Below are 23,480 nucleotides of genomic sequence, written 5' to 3' on the forward strand. Positions count from 1 at the left end.
TCATCATGCCTTCAAAGTTGTTCCTGCTGTTTCTAGTGCCTGGCTTCATCGGACCGTCAACAATTTCCGCCCCCTTCATCAACGGCACTTCAAACTTGAATCCCGCTACTATCGCAGTGGATCCAGAAACAGCGCTGCCACTGCGAACCTTGACCCTCGACCACGCGTGGACTACCCCATTAAGACAGACATAATCTGCAGCCACGACTACAAAACAACCGCCCCGGTCCACGCCGCATTGTGGGCTTGGTAGCTGTGCGAACGCGCAACCTAATCTGTTTGCCTTCATCATGCAGGTACTCACCTTGCCTTCAAAGTTGTTCCTGCTGTTTCTCATGCCTGGCTTCATCGGACCGTCAACGATTCCCGCCCCCTTCCACAGCGGCACTTCAAACTTGAATCCCGCTACTATCGTAGTGGATCCAGAAACAGCGCTGCCACTGCGAACCTTGACCCTCGACCACGCGTGGACTACCCCATCAAGACAGACATAATCTGCAGCCACGACTACAAAACAACCGCCCCTGTTCACGCCGCATTATGGGCTCGGTAGCTGTGCAAACGCGCAGCCCAATTCGTCTGCATTCATCATGCAGGTCAGCAACAGAAGTGCCTTTTTTGCTAAGGAATCGAGTAATTAGTTTTTTGTTCAGCTGCCGGGCTCACGGTGCTGTGCTGTGATTATTGTTGAGTGTGCGCAGGTCATAAGCTCTTTTTTGCTTTTCGCGGGGGATGTCGGAATTAATCCTGGGCCTCCCACTGGTGAAGACTTGCTTACTGAATCGCAGAAGCTATTCGCTGGACAGAATAAGCTTAATTCCGGCATGCAGAAAATTAAGAACCAAATAAAAATGACCGACATAACTAACTATAACTGATTTGTGCAAACGCATAGCTGACCTTGACAAACATTGCACTGCCCTTTCATTCATGCGCACAGAGCTGGTTGACCGAAAGACACTCACAAACAAAATGACTCACAAGATCTGTAATCTCGAATCCCGTGTAGATGACAGTAAGAACCGTTCGAGACGAAACAATCCTATAGTTTATGGCATTCCGGATACTACTAAAACTGAAATGTATTCGAACTCTGAAGAACTATTCGTCCGTCACTGCTGTGACACACTCCAACTAACAATTTCTTCCTCAGAAATTGAGCGTGCGCACCACCTCGGGTGCTTCTGAAAAAACCGCATTCGACCCATAATTGTAAAGTTTCAATCATCCAAGACAAAAGAACTTATCCTATCAAACGGCCGCAAATTCAAGAACACAAGCTTCAGCTTGGGCGAGGACTTCTCTCCTTCGCGTACGTCATGCACGTAAACATCTAGTTGCTTTTGCAAGAACTAAGTCAACAGCTTTCACTGTGCGCGTGAAAATCCTCTTTCTCGGAACTAGCAATCATCCCGTCCTGGACCAAAGCCAACGTCTCCCCAAATCAGCTTTTTCGTTTTCCGTGATCTTTAACATTAGAAGTATAATTTTGAAGTTCGAGCATATTTCAAATCTGGCTTTGTCATGCAACAGTGACTTTCTTATGTTAACCAAAACATGGTTAAATGACAGCGTCTCTGATCAAGATATCTTGGCCGATTTGTCTAATTTTCAACTATTTCGGAAGGATCTAAAAGATAAGTAGGGAGGAGGAGTTTTAAGTATCATAAACCAAAAAATATCCTGCTCGTTAGTTAACCTGTTATCTGACCTTGAAATAAATTGGATTCTTTGTTCTGCCAAGTCCCAGTCAGTATTACTCTGCGTCTGCTACAGGCCCCCAAATAGCTGTCCTGACTTTTCTAATAACCTTAACGACGTCTTAAACGAAGTTACCAAAAGAATCACAACGCCTCCGTAGTTTTGTTCGCTGATTTTAATTTTCCGGGTATTAACTGGCTTAACCAAACCATGCCGTCACAGGCACAAGGCGAAGCCGAGGCTTTCCTGGACGTTTCTTTAAATTTTATTCTTTCAGAAATGGTAACTGCACCAACACGTCTAACACAATATGTGAAAATGTTTTGGACATAATACTAACCAGTCATCCAGAGAACATTGTCTCGATTACTTATCCCCCCAAAATAAGTGACCATTAGTTCATTCATACAGAATTCGCATTTAGACCGTTAATTCGTCAAAACACCCAGAAAACCATTCCATTGTACGACAAGGGGAATTATGAAGCAATAAATTTGGCACTTCACGCATTCTTATCCAGTTTAGAAGCTGCTTTCTTTTCCCGGTCTGTCGAAGAAAACTGGACATTGTTTAAGGACAAGGTCAATGAATTGGCTGACAGGTTTATTCCGAAATCCCACTTCCGCGCAAACTGCCAAAAGCCACGGTTCTCTAAAACTCTGAAAAGATTAGAAAACAAGAAAAAACGCCTGTTTAGATTAGCAAAAAGACTAGAAGACCCGCAAAAGTGGTAGAAAAACTTCGCAGCTGAAAAAGCTTATTTATGCACAGTTCAAGACAGAAAGAATTCTTTTTTCAACGTTTGACTTATCAAGCATGCTGACTAACAACTACAAAAAATTTTGACAGCTTTGAAATCCCGGCATATTGCCCCAATAACTCTTACCAGTGAATCGGGTCACGTATTCACCGATGATCAATGCGCTAACATCTTCAGCACCGCTTTGTTGTTGTTGTTGTTGTTGTTTTCCTGTGCACATGGATCGTACCCAAAGAAAGGGATTGGCCGATTATAAGGTGAATTTGCCCTAAACGTTCAGCATTGCGTCATTCCTACAAATTTTTTTTTGTAACTTAATTTTGATTTGAAATACCGATATCAAGTTTGCAGAAAAAAAAGAAGAAAAATAGTGAGACAGCAATTTAGCAAGAAAATTGTTTAGTCGCAGTCATGTATTCTTGAACGGCAAATAAAACATCCCTGTGGCTGAAACCCAGTGTAGAGGCTCCAAATGAAAGAAGATCAGGTTGTGATTGTTGCAAGCCCAGTCTTTGAAGAGGTGGTGCTAGTATGCTTTGCCTGAATAAATCGAAACGGCGACAATATAATAAAAAATGACTGATCGTTTCCTCTTGATTACAGTAAATGCACATAGGGGAATTCAATATGCCTGATCTATGCAAGTAAAAATTGAGGGAGGTAACGCGGCAACGAAATTTCGTAATGACAACTTCCATCATTCTTGAATTTGTCAGTTCACTGCGCCAGGGAAATGACAAGTGTTTGTACTCTGGAGAAGCCGTCAGTGCAGGGTCAGATAAATTTTGCCTGGTTTTAAGTGTGCGAAATCGCGCCACCATAATGTAAACTGTATGAGGGGAAATAGGAATAATTGGTGTCAAAAGGGATGCCTTCGCAAGAGAATCAGCTATTTTGTTTAACAACAAACCTTTGTGCCCTGGTGTCCAGATTAATTGGATACTTCGGAGATGACAGGGGATCAACGATTTAAAAAGTTTCACTATAGGTGAGTGACCAGATGCGGACAGAGAAGAGCACACTGATAATGAATCAGTTATGACTGCTACGACTGGAATGGAAATATTTACCTTTCGCAAAGCTAACATTATTGCCATGAATTCAGCCAAAAAGACAGGAAGAAAGTCTGGTAAGCGAAGTGAAAATGACCAATCAAGTACGGGGCAATATATTCCAACGCGTGATTTTTCATGTGATTGAGATGCGTCCGTTGCTATAATGACATTTGTTGGCAGAGTGGTTAAATGGTCCTGCAATTCATTCTCATCCGTGTTTACCAAAGAAAGTGACGTGTCATTTACAATACCACCCACTATTATAGAATGTTCGATTCCACCGGTATCTTTCACTGCTAATGGAATTATGTGCTTAATCGACAAATTAAAACTTTTCTCCTCTTCTGGTATTGACGAAATCAACTCCAAATGGCTTAAGAATACAAAATATAATTACGCATCTGTTCTATGCTTGCTCTTCTCACAGTCACCTTCACCAGAACGTCTACCAGATGACTGGAAAAATGGGAAGGTCGTTCCAATTTGCAAATGAGGTAACCAAAACTCGCCAATAAACTATCGTTCCATATCTTTTACCAGCATGTTCTGTAAAATCATGGAACACGTCATCTACACGCATATCATAGACTTTCTTGATTCAAACAGCTTTTTCCATTGAGCACAACGTGAGTTCCGCAGAGGTTTTTTTTGTGAAACGCAACTAGCCTTATTTGTTCATGATTTGCATACTAACCTGGACTGTAACTTACAAATCCATGCCGTATTCTTAGAGTTTTTCAAATCGTTCGAGAAAATACCCTATTCTCGATTGTTACTAAAACTTTCCCAGGTAAATCTTCACGCGAACATACTAAATTGGATCAGAGAATTCCTTACAAACCACTCCCAGTCTGTTAATATCCACAACCGAACCTTTAATCCTCTTCTAGTAACGTCCGGAGTACCCAAGGGTTCGGTTCTTGGTCCCCTTTTATTCCTTATATACATAAATGACTTGCCTTCAAACCTAACCTGTGAAACCCACCTGTTTGCTGATGACTGCGTTATATATGACACTGTTACTGACATTTCAAAACAGTCATCCTTACAAGCCAACCTAAACTGCCTCCAGGAATGGAGCGAGCGCTGGCTCATGGAACTTAACCCGAGTAAATGTAAAGTCGTTTCATTATATCACTTGAAAGAAATTTATTTAGCACGAGGCGTAAAAACGGACACAGGAAGGAATAGACTGAGAGGACAGAATGTACCGCGCTCTGTCCTCTCAGTCTATTCCTTCCTGTGTCTGTTTTTTCGCCTCACGCTACATACATTTCTTTCAAATGTTTCACAAACAAGCCCACATCGCCACTCTTGTCATTCTATCGCCGCGGCATGCCACTTGTGTATCCTAACACAGTTAAGGTCATCACCCTAGAAAATGTTCCATCATACAAGTATTTGGGTGTCACTCTTTGTAGCGATCTTTCATGGAACATACACGTCACTAATGTAATTTAATCTGTAAATAAAACACTGGGTTTCCTTAAACGCCATTCACGCCTCGCTCCACAACATGTAAAATTACAAGCATACCAATCCATCGTTCCACCTAAACAAGAATACACATCGCCAATTTGGGAACCTCGAGAATCTTGTCTTAAACATGCCATCGAATCGCTTCGAAACCGGCCCGCTAGCTTTATTCACTGTTCATACTATTTCACTGTCAGCGTAGCTGGATTGAAAGTAGAATCTGATTTACCAGATCTAGAACTTCGGCGTCGTATTGCCAGCCTGTCGTTGTTCCACAAACTTTTTCAGAGTCCCTTGCATGCCCCAACTTATATCGTTCCCGCAACACGCATATCTCACCACACGAGCCATTTTCTTCAAGTTGCCAACCACGTTCTCGGACTTCTACCTTTATTGCCTCGTTTTTTCAACGTACCGCAACAGACTGGAAAGACCTTCCCAGTGAAATTGCAACCATACCCTGCCCATCATCGTTCATAGAAAATATCAATAAGCACTTTCTAAGTTGAATATTTGGCTTCTATGTTTTGTCTTTATAATTATCCACCCCTTATGTAATACCCCCTCGCGGGTGTTTAAGAAAATGAAATAATATGTAGTCGTTTGTTCATATGTTTCAATCTGGACGCATGGTTTTCACAATGCTTTTTACACCATGTGCCATTTATATTTAAATCTCTATCACTCATACTGATGTCACCATAACAACAAGAGGTGGATGCTGTGCTCATGTTTCTGCACATATTGCAATTATCACACTGTATATTCATGTCGCATCACTACTGTTTACCATTGCGCATGGCCCAAAACAATTCAGAATCGTATATAATGGTTACAAAAACTGCAATACAAGTTACATTGAAGAAAACGTACCCACCGGCCGAAACGTTGGTGATTATTAAAAGTGTTTTGACGTACAGCTGTCAGCGCCTTTAACACGAACGTTCCGCCACGTGTCCTGCAGCAGTTTTGTTGACGCTGACACCGCGTACGTTTGGGCTGTGTTGCCAAGATGCTAACCACACTCTAAGGCAAAATGGTGTTAAAAGTGTGTGTGGTCTGTCTTTTTGGGGACTATTGGAGCTGCTAAAACCATTAATCTCTTTAAGGACAAACGGCACCAGATCTAACAGTTAGTCCCCACAGACAAGCTCAAGGGGCTAACTATTAGTCCACACATTTAGACCTTAATGAGTAACCGTTAGTCCCTCAATTCACAACAAAAGACTAACATTTAGTCCTCTCGTTTGCACATTATACAGCAAAGTTTAGTCCCCACATTTACATCTTACTGGGCAAGCGTTAGTCCTCACAGTTGCACCTTGCTGGACGAATGGTTGATCCACTCAAATACTCCAATCGAATGAACTTTTTGTCCCCAGTTCAAACATTGTGTTTTGTTTAATTTCCGCCAGGCCTAATACTTTTTTCACCTGTTTTTCTGCGCAGTGAGCAACAACTTGCGCTGAAAAGAACACGCGAAAAAGTAGTTAGCCACCTATGTGTAACTGCTTTCTCAGTCACGGCAACAACGGTAGACAAAAGTGAGACATCGAAATATTATTTTTCTACATACACATGGAGTTTCTCCATTCTTTTAAGTGAATTCACGGTGAAGTATACAAGTCCAGTATCGTTGTGAAATCTTGTTAACTCCTTGGGGTGCTTCTCCGACGGAAGCGATAGATGACAGGCATTGCAGACGCCAGCGCACGCAGCCTTCTGCCTGTTGTGTTCCCATGGCTGCACGTACAATAATATATAATAGCCTCGCTGCGGTGGTCTAGTGGCTAAGGTGCTGACCCGCAGGTCGCGGGTTCGATTCCCGGCTGCGGCGGCTGCATTTCCGATGGAGGCGGAAATGTTGTAGGCCCGTGTGCTCAGATTAGGGCACACGTTAAAGAACCCCAGGTGGTCGAAATTTCCGGAGCCCTCCACTACGGCGTCTCTCATACTCATATGGTGGTTTTGGGACGTTAAATCCCACAAATCAATAATATAGTAATAGTTTGACGCATGTGACAGATGATGAAGATGCACGCATATGACAATTACGTGCACGTTAATATAAAAACAACCGTTAAAATATGACACACAAATAACTTTACCTTCACATTTCGCATAGTCCTTCTGAAGCTGCTATGACGAAAGAGATGAATGACGGGCATCGCAAACGCTAGTACACACAGTCTGCAGCACGGTGTGTGCCCACGGCTGCACAATAAGTATGTAAAATAGTGAGTCACACGTGACATAGCATGAATACAAATGCCTATGAGAAATACGTGCAAGGTCAAATGAAAACACATGTGAGATATGACATGTAAACAATTTCACCGTGATGTCAAACATCGTCAAAGACTCATTTCGAGTCCGGTAGCGAAACAGCTTAGAAGCGGCGGCCGCAGACACAACTCCGAGAACCACGGTGCCGCTAACAAGTCGGTGAGTCCTAAGCCAGTGCCGTCGTTCAAATCGAGCAAGTGAACGCCAGACCAAACACGGCGCTACAAGCGGAGTGTCTGCCGTCAGCGAAGTTCGAACATCAGAGCGAGCGAACGCTTGGCCGCTGCCACGTACAGCGCCGAGCTGGTTTGGAGCTAGCGCCAAAGAAATCGACGGTAATGCGGCCCTTTCCCACAAACTCGGGCGAGTGCAGCGCGCACACGCGAGTCCGCCGCCACGGCCAACGGACGGCGCCGAGCTGCTGGCGACCGACTGATGGGAAAGCGAACTGTAATGAAGACCAATTTTCAGTGAATTCCGACGCTAGCGAAAGCCCCGCCAGCCCGTGCTGGTGCCCTTACAGCGCGCGACATACTACAACCAAGCTCTTTACGAGAACCCCCAACGTGTTTTCGACGACTCCCAACACAGCGAGGAGGTCTCATCCCAATATCGCAAGCACGGAGCTCATCGCGGTGAAGACAGCCAAGCACTCGATGAGCGAGCGTACGGGAGGCCGACGGCAATGGCAGCTAATTTCCAGGCGGTCGCAAAGCACAGGCGAACTGCAGACGCCGAAGCTGTCCTCGCGATGCATTTCGTGCGTGAAGTATACAACACGACCGAGCCCGTTTCCGGCAAGCGTGCTCCGTATTGCACACGCGACAAGTAGAGTAGAATAAAGAATTATAACATATACTTGCTGAAGAATCGAGAGCTGCTTTCTGCCCTGAGTCGGACTGAAGTATATATTCGATAGGCCTGTTGTCTTCTCGGCCTCCATATTGGCCTTCCCAACTGTTGCTGTCGTGTGTTGTTCGTGACTATCTTGAAGCCAGAGCGCGGCGTGGTGACGTGTCGAGAATTTCTCCAGACTTCATGGGTGCAGCGAAACGCAAAAGTAGCAACCCACGCTTATTCAAGTGTACACACAAGCACGACGTCGTAATTCTTAGATCGTCGAATCCAGGTGGCCATGGTCGAGCACTCCGAGCGCGACTCAACGCGAACCGTCGCCTCCAAATACGGGGAAAGACTGAGCCAGCAGAGAAGGGGATGGAGGGCTGGTCACCTTGGCAACGCTTTTCGCGCTGCCTGTAATCCCCGGGCGGTTCACCCCTTTGGAGCGCGGCACGCTTCCCTGTGTGGTTGCTCTTCAATGGTCTATCCGCTCATCGCGTGCGCCTATTGCGCTCTGTTGCTCCTTTTCCGGGTGATTTTGCCGTTGAGTGCATACAGGCCGACAACTATCCAAGGCTACCGAGGTATTATCTCGGCAAAAGCGCCGAGCACTTCGCGGCCGGCATCAATCAAACTAGCCATGGTCAAGTATTGAAGTGTTAGTGTTGAAAGTTCTGACAGCTGTACATCGTGCTTCCCTCGCTTCGGTTTTCCTGCGGAGCTAGTGCGTCTATATATATATATATATATATATATATATATATATATATATATATATATATATATATATATATATATATATATATATATATATATATATATATATATATATATATATATATATATATATATATATATGAGATATAACAGACAGTAATGCCAAGGAATGTACAGGGGAAGTTATTAAAACCAATGGAATGTAAATAAGAAGAAAGAAAAGTGGATGAAAAAATTACCAACTGTGAGCAAGAATCGAACCTACGACCTAGGTTCGATTCCTGCTAACGGTTGGTAATTTTTTCATCCACTTTTCTTTCTTCTTATTTACAATCCATTGGTTTTAATATTTTCCCCTGTACATTCCTTGGCATTACTGTCTGTTATATCTCATTATTATTGTGTTAAAACACGAAAAAACGAGCCCTTAGGTATACACTTCTTTCCCTTATATATATATATATATATCTATATATATATAAATATATATATATATATATATATATATATATATATATATATATATATATATACCACTGGAGCATAGTGGCGCCAGCTCTGTGCCAGCGTGAAAGAAGACAAGAGACAATAGGATTGGGCGTGTTGGTATAACATGATAAAGAGTGCTTACCAGCGCAAACGACAGGGCAGGAGGGGAGAGGAGAAGAGACGAAACAGAGCGCTGAACTGCCAACAATTTCTTCCTTGCGAAGGTATTTGCTTTTATACAGTTACCAGTCGCAATAGTCATGCGCAAAACACAATGACAATGCATGAGTACATCACACCGACAAGAAAATGAACAACTTTTCTTATTGGTGAGCGTGACAGAAGGGGTGCTAACACAAGCATCTTTCAATGAGCAAATCTTTTTTGCCTCTATGATCTCGCGTGTAATGCGATCCCTGCATCTAGCAAAAATAGTTCACTCTGAAAGTATTGACCGGCAGCCACACGTGCTGCAGTGAACGGACTGCCTTCCTTGTTTACAGTGATCCACATTGTACATATGTTCCCTCAGCTTCTCATTTATACAACGACCTGTTTGACCGACGTAATACCTTCCACACGATAACAGCAGCTGATACACCACGTTACAGATGCAATCTCTGGATTTATCTGCGTGTTTTGTAGTGCAACCGAGGGTGGGTCTGTATGGAAGAACGAACAGCTTGCACAGGCGACTCAATTTTTTGAAGGGCCGTAAAGGCCACTTTCACATTAACTCGCTTCGCCACATTCTTAAGAGCCCCGCCACGGTGGTCTAGTGGCTAAGGTAGGTACTCGGCTGCTGACCCGCAGTTCACGGGATCGAATCCCGGCTGCGGCGGCTGCATTTCCGATGGAGGCGGAAATCTTGTAGGCCCGTGTGCTCAGACTTGGGCGCACGTTAAAAAACCCCCGGTGGTCGAAATTTTTCGGAGCCCTCCACAAAGGCGTCTGTCATAATCATATGGTGGTTTTGGGGCGTTCAACTCCGCATATCATTTTCTTAAGATTGTGCGCTATCTTGTGCATATACGGAACCACGGCGGAAGCCTGTCTAGCTGTGACAGGTGGGACTGCATTATCGGTCCCTTTGACCTTAAGTTCACGCAGCAGGCCTGCGGCAACGGAAACTTGCACGTGGTCGGGGTAACCAGCCGACGTCAGCCTTGAAGATCGCTCAACAAAGCTTTCTGATCTCTTGTGCACACAGGATTTTCGCAAGGCATTCACGAAGCAACATTTTGCGATACCTAAGTTAACTAATTTGGAAAGCGTGGAATGAAACGGCAAATCATTCTTATTTCCACGCGGTTGATACATCCAGCAAGTGCGTTCATTATTCAGGAATGCGTTCATTAATCAGTCTTTTATTATCCAATGCATTCATTATTCAGTCAAGGAACCTGATTTCACAATTCAGGTGATGAGTTGATGAGTAAGCTCAAAATGTTTAACACCATTTCGCATCAGGTCTAAAACTGTGAGAGCATCATTGTTATACGATGCAATATCGGTGTCCATAAAAATGAAAAAAAAAAACATCTACGTATCCGAAAACGTGCGTAGCATATAGTGTTAGTGAAAACTTCCGAAAAGGATTTGTCTAATGACATTTATATATATATATATATATATATATATATATATATATATATATATATATATATATATATATAACAAGTCAAAAAAGCATGTACATGTCAATGCGTTTACTTATAATACAAATCACGTGGAATAGTGTCAAACGGTGACGTATATCAGCGATTACACAATTCTTGGCATGAAGTGTTCATGACGGTACAGTTAGATATCATGCAATAAAGTATATATATAGAAATATAGAACACTAAAGAACAGACATTTCCTCTTCATGCACACAGCATAACTCTGTAATAACCAGAGATAGATAACGATAAAACTACGATAAAAACATGACTATCAAATTACCGCGTGTCAATAAAGTCAGATTGTGCGTCACATACACAGCTGAGTCATTGTGATAGGAGTACGATGAGTAGTTGATGACTTTATTAGCGCGTGCGCGTTCAAATACAGTCTTGTATATATATATTGATGGTAACGGTGGCGATTATTCAACGCAAGTCGCTGTAAACCTTGAATACACAAATACACGCTATAGGAGAGACAACAGATACCATATCAAACAAGCTTAACCGATTGCGCTACGGGCCGTGGGTCCAGAGTGATAATGCTTAGGGGTCACGCTAGAAAGCGTGCTTTTACTTTCTTTGCTTCTGTACCGTACCGTATTACCGTAACTTTGTGGAGAACTCCGCATTTACAACGGTCCAACCGTGGTGCTGCCGGCGTGTTACAGAACACAATCACATTTGCTCCCCCTGCATCACCGAGAAATCCACGCAGAAGGAGAGGAAAGGGAATTATCGTTGTTCCTCCTAAACTCACTCCAGTCGTTTTCAACTTTCAAGGTCACAAGACACGAGTCCTTAGGAGCCTTTTTTCATGCCCTTACTTTTTACGATTTGCAGACTTCACAATCGTGAGGAGAATGAAAGACCGATTCAAGTATAGCGACCCTGATTTATTCAAAAGAGTGCCCTGGTAAGCGCAGGGGTAGATCAAGCCATTTATTTTAGAGGGGGGGGGGCTGAAATAAATCCGGTGAGGAGGGGGACGATGTTTGCTTTTAGGAAGCGCAATTATGAAAACAACCCCGTCTTAATAAAAATACTGCATACATGTGCTTACCGCTCACTTCTGTGGATCAGTTTTGAATTGTAATAAATTTGACAAACTACCACAGATAATGACCTGCCACACCTAAAATCAATGCCCATTTTGCTCCCCTAAGCATTTGGTACCAATGGGGTTACGTAGCAATTTCAAACAAGGTATTGCGTCTTGACAGGCTGTCATAAGATAAAATTGATGTAAAAAAGAAAACGTTATACAAGTATTTACATGATTCACATCGCAGTGAACGCCAGTAGCAGAATAATTAAGCAGATTCAACTCAAATCCTTTTTTTTCTTTTCTCGCTCGTGCGTACCAGTTTGAGTGCGAGTGCGTACCCCGAACAACAGGTGAACCGTTAACAATGCAGGAGTCGATACGCATTAATGAGGCGCGACACATGGCAAAAACTTTTGAAGGAGCTCTTGTGGTGTTTGGGCAGATTTACTGGAACTAGGAGCTGTGAGACTACAGCGAGTGAGACAGGATGGGTAGTAGTATATACCACCCATTCTGTCTCGCTCGCTGTGGTGTCACTGCGGCATTACGATATCGTAATACCGTACTGTACCGTATTACCGTAACTTTGTCGTGAACTCTGAATGTCCAATGGTCCAACCATGGTGCTGCCACCGTGTTGCAGAAGGACATCACATTTTCTCTCTCTACACCACTGAGAAATTCACAGAGAAAGAGAAGAAAGGGAATGATTGTTGCTCCTCCGAAACCCACTCTAGTCGTTTTCAACTTTCAAGGCGACAAGACACGAGTACGAGCCTTAGGAGCCTTCTTAAGTTAGAAACACGAAGATAAATAAAAAGTGTCTTTCTGAGAGCCACGCCTTGGGCTGCACACGTTGGTAGGTGGTTTCGGAGCTGTGCATGTGCTGGCTGTATATTTAACTATTTAGTTGAGAGAGTGCTTTGAAATGAGTCAAATATTCAAATATAGTTACCTTCCATGTCGATTGTGCTTACTTTAGCTTCCCTTTCGATTGTGCGTACTTTTCTGAAGGGGCAGAAGTACTCGGACAATGAAGCTTTACTGCAAATACAATGCGAGTTTGTGGACTATACTGCCAAAACGTGACGAAAACGAATGTGCTACTAGAGCACCATAATTTCAGGTTGGTAGATTTCACCCTGTGAAACGCGTCACTGAGCCCCACTGGTCTAACAGTCACCTTGGAACAGACTCGGAGGCTTTGAATTGGCGCTCAGGACTGACACGACCAAAAGGCCTTGCTCAAAATGGTGCATTCCAAATTCACGATGACCCGTCAGCACACTTGGTTTGCACGTGATGATCGGGTTGACTGACGGACTTGCTCAGTGAACACGAGCATTAATTATATAGAACAAAGAAGCATTTAATTGGAACGCGGTCGATGGCAAGAGCAACCAAAATCAATAAAGGGAAAACATGGGTGATGAAAAAAAAATACCAGAAAATATGCATTCAAATAATACCTATAGGTACAAAAAAAGCTAGATTATGCAGTAAGTTAATAAAATGACTCAGCAAGATGAACCCTAAAACAAACCAAAAAAAGTTATATGACCCAGCTCCCGATTTGGAGCTTCTTGTTCGACATATCGCACACTAGCTCAGAGATAGTTGCAGTTGCAGATTATAAAAAAAAACGGACACGAAAAATCACAACAAAAAGTTCTGTACGGACCATGGTACTCTTAGAAGAGATGGATGCTGCTGATAATCTCGCCGGTTTCCGCAGAGATGATTAGAGTGCCTGGTGTTGCAGCCGATTCGATTCGTTGCGTGGGACACTATGCGCTCACTGCTTCTAGTAACTCGCGCCCACGATTACTGTGCTCTTCGATAGTTCAACGTCAAGTGCTGAAGCAGCCGAAATCTATCGCAGCGTCTTATGTGGTAAAACATTCAGGGCACTGTTCCCGCAGTCAGTTGTGGGAAATTTCACTCCCGTGACCACGTTGTCCTTCCTTCTACGAAGGGATGCGATTGCGAGAATTTCAGACGTTTGTAACAGGAACCTTCCATTGAACAGCTATGTTGTGACCAGCAGTTCTGTGCTACAGCCCAAATTCTACCCTCCGTCGAACACAATTTTCATTTGCGAAGCGATCAATAACTATTTTGCAGTTGACACGTGTGTCTCTGTGCGTGAGTAGCAAGGTGAGGCTGGTCAGGTGTGTTTCGCTCATCTGTGATCGCAGCCATGTCTTTCATCGGCGGAGTGTAGAGAAGGATGTTTCGGCATTGGCGTTGATGACAGGGGGGGGGGGGGGGTGGCGACTATTTGTAAAAGTGTCTTGATCGAAGGAATTACGTTGACATCACACATTGCAGAGTGCTTCAACAGCAGTCGCACAGATGTTCACTCCTTCTCTTTCACATTCCCATTTTTGTCGTCATAGCCGCAGTTTTGCTGAAATAACATTCGCACTTACTGGGCCATGCTTTAGGAGTGTTCCATAACGCTGGGCAACCTGCGGAACTATTTTTGTTTCGTCACTCGATGATATGTTATTCAGCAGCTGGGACGGCATAAATAGGAATACTAGCTTTCAAAATCGAAAAGTATCTTCATCAAATCTCTATTTCAGGTCACATAACATATTATCTAGTTGTCGACTATAATAGAAGTTTCGGAGTCATGGAGTTGATCGACGGCCGACGCTCTGTTCGCCGCTATCAGTCCCAGTGTAGTTCTTTCATTTTGCGTGGTCACAAGTTCAACTCGAATAAACAGTTTCTTTTTTGACATGGAGTCTGCTCCCTTCGTTCATGTCACGACCCCATGACACCTGGTGGAAGTGCTGCCTCGTTCATGTACCGGACACCCCCGTCAAGTCTTGAACCCAGCCCACCCAGAAGACACCAACACCAGCCACGAGCACGGAACAAGCCGCTGGCTACTGGATTTACCTCGAGAATACGGGCCTCTGCAATACAATGGTCGGGAGACGAAGGCCATGACTTCGACGGTGGCAACAATGATGACTGCTGCGACACAGCCCATGATCTTGATGCAGCAGCCAAGGGAACCACTGATTTTTCATGGGCCATTATTTTGAAGTCCCGGAAACCTGGCTAGAAACCTACGAGCGAGTGGCCACCCTCAACCACTAGGACGCACAAGAGAAATTCCGTCGCATCTACTTTTATCTGGAATACGAAGCCAAAACGTGGTTCAGGAATAGGGAGTCTGCGCTTCAAACGTGGGATTTTTCGTGCGGCGCATTCCTGCAAAAATCCACGAGCGTCGCTCACCAAGAAAAAGCCGCTGTGTTGCTGGAGACCCGGATGCAGCTGCCCAATGAAAATGTCACCCTTTTCGCGAAAAAATTGAGCCGCGTCTTCCACCACGCTGACCCCGACATATCCGTAGAGAAGAAGGTCCGTATGATCATGCGACCCCGACATGTAAGAACTCTTGGCTGGGCTTATGCGAAGTCAAGGGGCTGTGACATCGACGAAGAAGCAGACAGTACATTGAAAATAAACTGTTTATTTGGGCAAACCGCGATCGCGGTAAACGGAAAGTCGGATCACAGTAGCAAACATGCATTGATAGCGACAAATGCAGCGTCAGCCATCGATAAAACTAACAAAACTGACAAGAGGTGAAGCGCGTCGGCGTTTATACACTTGCCAGTGAATGTTCTAGCGTTGCCGCTAGCGGTGACATAGGTTCCATAATAATCTGAAATGTTCAGAAAGTGGGCGTAGTTTTAACAATACAATGTTCTACAGCCTCGAAGCTTTTCGAAAATTGTAAGTGCGGTTTGCGCTTAACGTAGTGTAACGGGGTGATAACAAAACTTGAAGAAAGGAACGTGGCAGTGTCCCCCTCTGAAGAACGGATCGTCCCGATGCTTTAACAAATGACGAAGGTACAGTAATAAAGACAATAAACAATACGTATGAGTGTAAAAGCGCATCAACAACAAAATAAAGTCTTCAGGTTCACGCATGAAATGGCTTACGGCGCACAACAGGGACGACCTCACATCGAGCACGGTGCCATTGAGAGTTCGTAATGCTGTCGGTAACAACGTTTTAGTCGAGTGGGCTGAGACGTCGAACTACCCTGTGCGGTCTGAAGTACCGTCGTAGAAGCTTTTTACTGAGTCAACATCGGCGTATCGGCGCCCATACCCAGACATGGTCACCTGCCTGGTACTCCACGAAGCTTCGTCAAAGAATGTACCGGCGGCTGTCGGCCGCCTGCTAATTCTTGATGCACAGGCGGGTGAGTTGACGAGCTTCTTCCGCACCCTGAAAGTAGACGGTGACATCGAGGTTTTCTTCATCAGCGACGTTTGGCAGCACGGCGTCGAGCGTCATTGTTGGTTTCTTTCAGTAGACCAATTTATACGGTGTCATATGCGTCGTTTCTTCTAGGGCGGTGGTGAACGTGAAGGTCATGTACGAAAGGATTGCATCTCACGGCTTATGGTCGACGTCGACAGACATGGCCGGCATATCGGCAATGGTCTTGTTGAGACGCTAGATGAGGCCATTGGTCCGATGGTGACTTGTGTGGCTGTACCATAAGCTTACCTGAGATAAGTTCGCCGTATAGGCCGTACCTCTGTCTGTGATGAGCACTTCTGGAGCTCCGTGGCATAAGACTATGTTCTCGGCGAAGAAATTTGCTTGCCAGCTGGCATTGCCTCTGCGGAGAGCCCTTGTTTCGGCGTACAAGGGTGAGGTAGTGAGTAGCTACGACGATCCATTTTTTCCGGAATTCGACTTCGGAAACGGCCTCAGTAAGTTCATGCCAATTTACTGAAACGGCCTGCGAGGTAGCTCGATAGGCTGGAGAAATACGGCTGGCCTAGTCGGCAGTGTTTTTCATCGTTGACAGTCTCGATATGCCCTGGCATAACGATTGACGTCAGTGGCAAGTCGTGGCCAGTAATACTTCTGTATTTTCGTTAGTGTACGGAGAACACCGAGATGTCCAGCCATCGGGTCGTCGCGTAGAGCATCCAAAACTTCTAGTCGTAACGCTGAAGGTAATACGAGGAAGTAATTAGCCCAATGTGGTGAAAAGTTTTTCTTTATGAGGATGCCATTACGCAAGGAAAACGATGCCAGTCCTCGCTTGAACACCCTGGGAGCAACAGCAGCCTTGTCCTCAAGGTATTCCACAAGGCCCTTAATTTCAGGGTCGGCACGCTTTACCTTTGCAAAATCATCAACGCTTAAGGTTCCCAGGATGGAAGTCGTCATCTTCGTTGTCCTGTGGCGGTGGGTCGGTGGGGTTGCGAGACAGGCAGTCGGCGTCATAGTACCTTCGCCCCAACTTGTAAACGGCGGTGATGTCGAATTCCTGAAGTCGCAGATTCCACCGTGCGAGGCGACCTGAAGGGTCCTTCAACTTAGCTAGCCAACAGAGGGCATGGTGGTCGCTAACACTTTGAAAGGCCTGCCGTAGAGGTAATGGCGAAATTTGGAAGAAGCCCAAATGATGGCAAAAGACTCCTTTTCTGTTGTGTAATAGTTGACTTCCTCCTTCGAAAGCGACTGGCTCGCATAACTGATGACCGTTTCAAGTCTGTCAATCTTCTGCACCAAGACGGCTACGAGTTCTACACTGCTTGCGTTGGTGTTGAATTCTGTGTCGGCGTTTTTGTCGAAATGAGCAAGTATTGATGGTGTCTGCAAGCGTCGTTTTGTTCTTGAAATGCTTCCTCCTGCGAGTTTCCCACTTTAATTCAACGTAAGTGTTTGTCAGATTAGTGAGTGGCTCGGTGATGCAAGCGAAATGTCTGACGAAACGCCTGTAATAGGCGCAGAGTCCGAGATATCGACACATGGCCTTCTTGTCGGAAGGTGACAGAAATTCAGCGATGAATGTTGTCTTCTGAGGGTATGGACGTACGCTGGACTTGCTTATCCCGTGTCCCAGGAACAAGAGTTGCTCGTATGCAAAGCGACACTTTTCTGGCTTCATGGTGAGTCCACAGGTTTATATTTCTTGAAGTATTGTTTAAAGGCGCCGAAGCTTGAGAAAAACATGACGACATCGTCCAAGTACATGAGACAAGTCTTCCACTTCAATCTGTGAGCACGCTGTTCATAACACGATGGAACGTCGCAGGTGTCGAGCAGAGACCAAACGGCCGAAACTTAAACTCGAAGAGGCCGTCTGGTGTTATGAACGCAGTCTTTTTCTTGGTCTCTTTCATCTATTTCGGTCTGCCAACAGCTTGTCATGAGGTCCATTGATGAGAAGTATTTGGCGTTGTGGGGTCGATCAAGGGCGTCGTATATTCCGGGGAGAGGGTATACGTCCTTTCTCGTTGTCTCGTTCAGTCTGCGATAGTCAACGCCGAAGCGTAGTGTTCCATCCTTTTCCCTAAAGCGAACAGTTTAATATTCGACCCGCAGTCTGCTTCATTCATCCACGTAACGACTCCGTGACAATAGACTGACGCCCAGTAAAAACTCACTGGATCAAGCGCTGGAGTGTTAGACCATTGCGACTGTCTCTTGGTGCGTGGAAGCCGCAGCTCTGTTTCAAGTTCTTCGGCGAGTGCTACAGCTTGCTTGCAGAGAGGTCTAAACGCCACTTCACTGCTTCATTCAGGGCAGCCATTCATTCTGCATATTCATTCTTCATTCTGCATATTCAGGGCAGCCACAGTATCTGTCAACAAATTCCTCGCTGTGTGCACAGCAGCACTTTCCTTTTGGTAGAGGCGACTTAATGGAAGCGTGTACGCCGATAGGTTCCCGAGGCAAACTATCGCCATTATGAACTCACCATCACCCACAGCGACACGGAGGGTCCTTGCTTTTACAGCACTTTGAAGTTCTTTCAAGTTGGCGTCGACGTCAAGAGCTTCCACCATGAGGATAAGACTCGCCGAAATTGGATGGTGCTGTAATGTCGCTCCACCCATCTCGTCTCACAAAGCCCTATAACTTGATAGCCAAGCATGCTTTTCAGCACACTGTTTCGTTTCGGAGAGGTGGTGAAGAAGTAAATTAGCAATGTTATTTTTCCCGCCACGTTTCTGTTGGCTTGAACATGCGATGACTTCGAAAGCGATAAGTTGAGTGCCTGGTTGAAACACGGAGTGTGAACTGCATTTGTGGCACACCGCTTTATTTCAGAGACGGCACCACACAGTTCTGACACCATGACGCTGCACTCACCTGTAGCTATGCCAACGCACCTGCTCAAGTCCAGTTGTAGTTCCTTCAGCATTTTCAGAACCCACTCACCAATTACTCTCCCTGTCAAGACGTGCTCCGCTACTTTGGCTTCCACAGCATGGCGGTCCATGCGAGGGTCAACGAACTAGAAACGTCTTCTCGTGTTACGTTCTCGTGTACATACCGCAGAACAAGACTTAGCTGGGATGTGTGAGATACGTCGGTTGTTTCATCGAACATAATGCTGTAGATGTCTGATGCATGCACCCACTGAAGAGAGTCGCAAGAACGTCGTCTCCACAACACTTTATTATTCGTTATGTGTTGTCTTGCTGATGTACATGGCTCGCGATGATAAGCTGCCAAGATGCTTTTGAAGTTCCGTGTCACCGCTTGACACTGGAAAGAGGAGAGGCTCGCGGAAATTTTCCTAATTCGAAGTGAATGACAACTCATTTGACCGCTCACTAAGGCTTCCGTCGTCTTGATGAAAAGGAAATGGTATATTTTGCCGCCCTAGAAAGTTGATTGACTCTATGATTGGGACCACGTGGTTACGGATGTCACTCACTTGGTGTAGCCGTTGACTGCTAATTGGGTCGACTACATCTTTTTCGGGTGCCTTCCCAAGGAATTCAGAATGTTCTCCAAATGTCGAATGAAAGCGCCCAGATGTCAGTCAGTAGCGTAGCTTAAAAGCGTTTAACGTCCCCCTTTTAGATCACTTGATAACGTTGGTTGTAACATTCAGGACGATATGGCAACGTCTAGGATCACATTTTCAACCTCACGGAAAAGTTTTCGCAACAAACCAGTAACGTGATGGCAGCATACCAGCAACGTGATGTAAACATTGCTGTGTGATATGTTTACTTTCATACGACGTGCGCAGAGAATAGATACTTTTGTGTGTGCTTTAATAATAAAAGGCATGTTAACTTGTTATGGGAACCACTTCGAAGCTTCTGGCTAGGAAAAAGCTCTGGTATGGTGTGAAAAATTGCATTATTATTCTCCATGAACAAAACTGTTTGCTAGCAGCTCCCTGTCGACACATTCGTACATGCATAAACAAGTGGTGTTGAAACAGCCAAGCTATAAAAATGCCAAAACACACTTGTGCATGTCCGCAAGCCCAAAAACACACTTTTCCCATTCCAGAGCTTCTGACACATGTGATATACATACTGTAGTTTATGAGCATTGAAAATTGGGGTTTTGCCCTGTGTAAGCAATGACTACAATAAGTGAACATGTGTTGAGGGTGCAGTATTTTTATGTGCAGAATTGCAGCAACCACGAGGACATGCAGTCACACAGCTTGGGCAGGAAACACATGCCAAAGTGTCTGAATGCCATATGAAAAAAAAAGAAGACATTTGTTTACGAAAATTACTTACTTAATATTTGTGGTCACACAGCAAGACATGAATGAAGGTGTTACAAAGCACATTTTAGGCATTCAGTATTAAATATGAACAAGCCACGCTGCAAGTTTATTTTATACTATCTCATCTGGTGAGTCGTAAAAAACAAATACTGGTGCAAAATGAAACCACATGTTCATACAATGTTGGCAAAAGTTTGAAGAAAAAAACATTTATCTATAGTTTTTACAATATCAGTGGGAAAGTGAATAGGCAAGGAAAAAGACACTGGCGAAACTGCTATGTGGTAAATACATAAGAGAACACGAATACCATAGACAGCCATTGCATTATCAGTAATTTTTTAAAAATAATGCATGCATTGTATACAATGATGGTTGCCTCTGCTGTTCACTGTTTCTGTCATGATTTCATGAACAGAGACAATATAGCATTTGCATTGAAAACTGGCACATCCCACTCAAGGAAAGCTTGTTTTGACAGAACACAAAAGGTTCAAAACAACAACTTGTTTTTACCAAAACAGAAAAACCTGCCGATATCTGTGTAGCAAAACATGTTGCACATCAAAAATGGCTTATTGGTTTGAAAGCAACGGAACCTAATGATTACTGCTTGACACAAATTCAGTGAAAAGCGGCTCAATAAATGTGGCCGATTGATTACATAAAAATGCGCCTTTGAAAGTTAAGGTAGATGACACCTGGTCAGAAAAAGCGAAACGCGGTCAGTGAAGCAACTGCTCAGTGTAATTCGTGCAAAACAGTGACCTCCCAGCCACAACCAAGCGAGAAATATTGATCAGAAACAAGTACACAAGGCATGCAACTATTTTCTGTTCAGTTCATTGCCAAGTTAATGTCCGTTTGTCCTTCGGATGGTTAAACTGCCTTGTTCCAATTATTTGTGTTCATTTAGTCCAGATTTTATTATATTTGTATGTAAAGGTGAGCTCAAATTATCTTTAGATTGGGATGCACTGCTCTCCGTAGATGTCGAGTATTTTTCATTTATACATTTCTTCGGTTGTATGTGCTACTAACTTTAGCTATTCAACTTTTTTGGATTTGCACTGAGTGCAGCTTCCAAGTTGATACTTTGTAGCGAATGGGCAGGCGCATCTTTGGAAAACTGGCAAAGTATTCTCACTTGTTTACGGAAGTCGTTAGGAAAGTTTATTTTCGAAGGTATTCAGAACGAGTATTATGACCGAGTACCCTATTTCTCACAAAAATATAACACCATAAATGTCAACTAGGGATACAGATACAATAATACATACAGGAACAGCAGCAGGCACAGGAAATGCAATCTTTTAGTGTAGAATGACCAATGGACACCAACGTGCATCACCATCAGAGAAGCAACCAACAGCCATACCGCCGCAATAGTTCACAAGCCCACTGGAATTCACATATGCAAACTGAACAGCATAATGAAGTTGCCAGTGTTTGCTCGAGACTTTTCTAATGTGGTTCGACTTGAGTGAACAAGCTCGCCAGGTCAGGGTACGTCCAAAGCTGTTTCAGGTCCACGATGCCGGGAAACAGCAATTGTATGGTGATGGCTGTGACTACCGTGGAACAAGCCATGATGCGAGGCAATCAGTTGGCAATGAGGGCCTGCATTATGAAAACTAAGTAGCTTATACTGGTAGCTTATCAAGCAAACAAAATAAATAAATTGGAACACTTCTCTGAAACATGCAGAGAATCGTCTGACAAAATCTGTCTGCAAAATCCTACGAAAGCTGTTTCAGGACTGACAAAAAGCTATGTAACAATCCAGCAGGGAAAACACACAGCCGTGAGGAAACTAAAATAGTGCACAGATGAAATTTGTGAAGCTTTACTGAGCTAAAAGATTGACTCCTTACCTATTATTGATGGCAAAGAATGAACATTTCGAGCTTATGTACGGTCTTATTTCAGTTCTTCAGCTCAAACATATTCAGCCTACTTAGTTATTTTCAGAGTGGCAATGTTCGTTGAGTTCATTATTGAAACTTAGGCATAAAGAAAATTTAGTGAGACGTCCCCTGCTACTCTACCGATCACCAAAAAGAGGAAAGAACACTATACCCTTTTTCTATCCAGTTCCCTCTTGGCTACGTGTCTCAATCACTTCCCACATACAGGAATTCGTGCTGGAGCCGGGAAGCAAGAGATGCTACGACTTGTTTCTGTTTACTGATTCATTTAATTTAATAGCAAGTGCAAATGGCGTGCACACATACTGTCCATGAACGACATATCTGTTACAAGAAATTGTAGCACATCAGCAAATACTCGCGACACGCAAAACAGGATACATAGGTTAAGTAACTGTGACAATACAAGGGTGCCTAAATACAAAGTAAACGCACGACGACACAAATGATAAAGTCATTTTTACCAAAAGCGCGCACTGTCTCAATTCGCCACCTCCCTTCCCGCAAAGCTAATCTAAATAGGGTGCATAAAGTCTGTCTCACGAAAGGTCCACGTTGACGGGGGCCTCGGAGCTGGTTGTTCGAGTCGGGGCTCAGGGCTTCCTCCTGGGGTCATTGTCCAATTCCACAGCGTCTTCACCGTCTTCGTCATCGTCGCCTTCGTCATGCCTCTCAGTGATCTCCATCTTAGCCCTATTACGTAACGTTCCATTCACTCGCCTCCTATCCCCAACTTTCATTCCTCATCGTACCGTCCCTGTCCCAGTGATCTTATCATCGCCTCTCATCGCTATCTCTGCGCACCATTATCTTCCTTTTCCATTCCGTCTCTCTACCATCTCAATCTCAACAACCCGTCTCTCTGACCTACTTCGCATCGTATCTCTGACTCTCTTCGCATCGTCTCGTAGTCCTTTTTGTAGGACTCGACTCCGCCCTACTAGGGCACCAAACCAGTCGCCACTCCA

General features: G+C 44.3%; 2 protein-coding genes across 6 annotated transcripts in view; one reads left to right on the forward strand and one right to left on the reverse strand.

Annotated features, from left to right (window-relative positions):
* LOC119161647 (low choriolytic enzyme) overlaps positions 1 to 23,480 on the forward strand; it is a 1,178,895-nt gene that overhangs the window by 714,326 nt on the left and 441,089 nt on the right. The window lies entirely within an intron of this gene.
* Positions 19,486 to 23,480, reverse strand: part of LOC142776727 (uncharacterized) — a 239,037-nt gene continuing 235,042 nt past the window's right edge. Inside the window, exon 5 of the mRNA XM_075880931.1 lies at positions 19,486 to 22,204. The gene's annotated coding sequence lies outside the window, so the exon portion shown is untranslated. The remainder of the gene's footprint in view (positions 22,205 to 23,480) is intronic.

This window comes from Rhipicephalus microplus, chromosome X (assembly GCF_043290135.1).
Source record: "Rhipicephalus microplus isolate Deutch F79 chromosome X, USDA_Rmic, whole genome shotgun sequence".
Classification (NCBI taxonomy): Eukaryota; Metazoa; Arthropoda; class Arachnida; order Ixodida; family Ixodidae; genus Rhipicephalus; species Rhipicephalus microplus.